Raw genomic sequence first — 4,105 nt, 5'->3', positions numbered from 1 at the left:
TAAGCCAGTCATTGGCAGCAGGTGCCCATCCCCCCAATTTATCAGATTTACCCCCTAGATTTCCAAGAGAAACCCCATGGAAGGTTCTGATGTTACCTTTTCCCCACTGTCTAGTCTTCCTACCAGTGCTGCTGCTGCTCTTGTGGGGACAAATGGGTTTTGTCAAGTGAATTTCATTGACTGGCATTTATTTCTGTTGTTTCTTTCGTTCCAGCGAGAGGGGAGGGCTCTAGTAATGAGCATTCTAATCAGGGACACACTTCACTGGGCATTTCCATAGCAACTGAAAACACTTCAACTCTTTTTTTACATGTACTTTTCTCGCAGAGTCCCTTAACCAGATCCTTTCGTAGCCAAGCTAACCATAAACAAATATTTAGCATCATAAAGGAGATGATATTCATGGAAAGATGAAAACCGTGGGTTTTTTATGCATCCGTTGTCGATGATGGAATTTTTTTCTCTCAATTCTAGAAGGTTTAAGGTTATGTCGTACAGTTAATATGGTTTTAGTTTAGTATCTTGGGCAATTATTTCAGAACTTCTTTCACTGTAATTCTGCCTGTTTGTCCACCTATTCCTGGGGTCCCCAATATGGCACCTGGACATACCATGATGCCCTCAGAAACTCCCTTAGGTGCCTGCCAGTGACTTTTGACCCTCCCAATTTTATTTTTGTCTTAAAAAAAAAGAGATTGTGGTTTTTGCCTGTTTGATGGGACATTTCCTGGTTTTTTTGGGGTGGTCTCTGGGTTTTTGGTTTTGTTTTAGGGGCTATTTGCCTGTTTATTTTGGGGTGGGGTGGGGAGATTCTGATCATTACCAGTTTTTCTTCTTTGAAATTGTGTTTTGTGGTGTTCCCAACAATTTCTTAAATTTCCAAATACGCTCCTGGGCCCAAAAGGTTGAAGACTTCCAATCTCATCTCCTTATCTTAAACCACCAGGCTCAATTTGACAACACTGCTGGCATCCAAAATCCAGAGCAAAAATTCTTAAAATGTTTCTGCACTCAGAGGTACAATTTGTATAAAAATGCCATCATAAAAGCATAAACATATTTTAAAACTAAAGAAATGAGGGTTGTTGTACAGCCTGAATTCCCCAGACATGTCCAAGATTTAATTGGCAAAAATAGCGTCCTGCAAAATGTTCAGGATTTTGAGGTTGACAACAGCTTTGTTTTTCCGGAATTTTACTTCTAGAAATATGGCAGCCCTAATAAAATATTAACCATTGGATGTTGAATAAAGAAAGTCTGGCAAGTGGCTAACTGATCAGGTTAAGGGTTGGGAAACAATTAAGATCCATATCTGAGGAAGCATAGCTGCTTTCCGTTCTTTAGTTTTGGGGGAATTAGATATAAGATTAAGATCAACTGCTTCTCTGTTATAGGATATAGGTGTTGGCCTGGAAGGATATTACTAATGTTTATTACATTTTTGCATGTTTATTTGAATTCATCTGGACTTTATATAAAACAGGAATATGTTTAGGTTATTTTTATATTTTCATACAATGAATCACACATTTATATATTGATCAAATTTATTTTTTTTAAAAACCAGCAGAAGTATTAACACCATCGAAATAATTTTTAACATGACATCCTCTTCTTGTGTTTGATAAACCACCACCATTTATGGTTTTGAATGGGTGAGGCTTCTGCTGTTCCCAGTGCCTTTTTGTCCAACTCATCTTTTTCTCTTGGCTTTTTAAGAGAGCCTGTGATTGTTCATTAATGAGATACTTTAGTCCATTCAAGCAGACGAGCTCCCAGGCCTCTCCTTGCCTCTGACATTAGTCATCCATTCAACAATCCTTTCTTTCCCAGTCAAATAGCACTGATTGTAAGTGCAGAATCTTTTTAAAAGGGAAAGGTGAGCTTCCTTCACTTCACTGAGGTTTATCCTTCGAGAGATTGCAGAAAACTCTTTGCCACTTCTAAATGCCAAAAAAAAAGGCTATTGTGTGCCAGACTCGCACACAATTCATTTCAATCCATTCAGAATTCCTTGAGAGCATAAATTTGCTAAAGTTGCTCATTGATAACTTTCTTCAGACTCTTTTTTCCCCACCTATCCATTCATCCTTTGTTCCGCTGCTTTTCCTATCCAGCTGAAAATGACCAGATCATTACTCATTCTTCTCTTTCTCGTTGGCATGTGATTCTGTCTCAGGGAGGAAAATATCTTCTTTTATTGCTTTGGAGTAGGATCTGCAGTATCCCACCCACAAATGGAGGCTCTGCTTTTCTTCCCAGATTCATAAACCTGAAGTGTGAGGTTTCAAGCGGAGCACAAATTGAGAAGAACAGGTTGATCCATGCAAGTGATGAGCTTTGGAAAGAGGCAGCTGATGAAGGTGAGATCCAGCAGGGTAGCAAGTGGGGAAGAAGGAAAACCCACGCAATACCAATATTCTGGTACCATACAAGCGCAGATCCAGCTATTTGCACTCGGTCATAACAGCTTTTAGGAGCGACAACAAGAGCAAATATTGGAAATCATCATCACCTGGGCTGAGTCAAACCATTTGCCCATCTCTGTCAGTATTGTCTACACACCAGGCATGGCCAAACTTAGCCCTCCAGCTGTTTTGGGACTACAACTCCCATCATCCCTAGCTAACAGGACCAGTAGTCAGGGATGATGGGAACTGTAGACCCAAAACAGCTGGAGGGCCATGTCTGGTCTACACTGTCTGATAGTGGCTCTCCAGGATTCCAGGCAGGATTTTTCTTCCAGCCCTACCTGGAGATACCACGAATTGAATCTGGGTCCTTCTTCACACAATGTAGATGGTCTACCACTGAGCCATAGCCCTTCCCCAGTTGCTCTTCTCTGAGCTTTGCCAGTTTGTCTTCCGTGAAATGGGCACTTTATTGTGTTGTGTGGAGGTCAAACATGTGGTTACACATTTGGGGCTCAGACCCAGGCTTTGCCTTGGACTCAGCTTCTTGTGCTTTGTGACTTGCCGTAATCCTCTTGGCAGCCATTTTGTGACTAACCACACTCTTCACAGCGGCCATTTTGTGATGGTGCCCTTGATACTTCCGTAGATTTCAAAATGTGCTGGTGACCCCATTTTGGACATTCTCCCCTAGTGGTTTCATGTAGATGGTGATGTTTTCCTTGCCTCAGTTCTCCAGTGCTGAGAATTCCAGTGTGTATTGTGTTTTTCCCACCCCTGTTGTCACTAGAGCCTCGTTTACACAATGTTAAGGGTGTGTGTAACATTTCAAAGGAAGGGAACAAAAAGGGAACTTAACTTGGAATTTTAAACTAAACCTGGCCCTTGCAATTGCCAGACCAGGGCAAATGTGGAGCAGCTTTAAGGATTCCTTCCACAAAGACAATAAGTCTAGGAGATAATGTAGGGGGTACTTAGGTTGGTAGGGTTACAATAAGTTGCATTGCCCCTGAAAACTGATTGATAAACCTACAATGTGCTGTATTATCTATAGCCGTTCATTTCAACAAGCACCTGCTGAGATCCTTCTCTCTGTATTCTTCTGCATATAGGTTATCCCTCCGGTTTTCCTTTGAAGATTGTAATGCAGCATTTTTAATTAAAGAAAACTGTCCTTGATTGATCAAACAAGTGTGGTGTTTTATTTACAGCCATGATCCCATTTCCAACAATTGTCAGCATCTTCACATTTTTTTCCCCTTGCTATTTGTCATCACTAAATCCATTCACCTTTGATTTTTCAAACTATTCTTCAATTTCTTTTCATTCTGCATGGAGGGATTTACCAAGTACAAAGGAAAGAGCTTTCTAAATTGCCTTTTTATGGTATAAGAAATCAATGTGCTTTTGTAAATATACTTTTCTTCATGTCCTCAACATCCAGTATACTAAATCTCTGTAGCCAAAATGCTTTAACCAGTGAGACATAAAACTTTTGCAGAATGTGCATCAAACTAGAAGGCAATTTTCTTGCCTAATATAGAGACTCCAATTCCCATCAGCTCCAGCCAGCATGGCCAGTGGTCAGAGTTGATACGAACTATAGTCCAAAATATCCAGAGGGCACCAGATTAGGGGAAGCTGATTAGTCCAACCCTCTGCTCAATACAGGATCTGCAATACAGGGCAAAACT

The 4,105-nt window shown here is 40.6% G+C and overlaps 1 long non-coding RNA gene across 1 annotated transcript; it reads left to right on the top strand.

The window, feature by feature from the left end:
* Positions 1 to 292: 292 nt before the first annotated feature.
* Positions 293 to 3,602, top strand: LOC308484968. Its single transcript, XR_013990246.1, has 3 exons — positions 293 to 419; positions 2,263 to 2,363; positions 3,524 to 3,602. It is a non-coding gene; the product is annotated as an uncharacterized lncRNA (long non-coding RNA).
* Positions 3,603 to 4,105: the final 503 nt, after the last annotated feature.

Source organism: Podarcis pityusensis, assembly GCF_964106645.2.
Source record: "Podarcis pityusensis genome assembly, chromosome: 9".
NCBI classification, from domain to species: domain Eukaryota; kingdom Metazoa; phylum Chordata; class Lepidosauria; order Squamata; family Lacertidae; genus Podarcis; species Podarcis pityusensis.
This window is presented reverse-complemented; position numbering and strand designations above follow the sequence as displayed.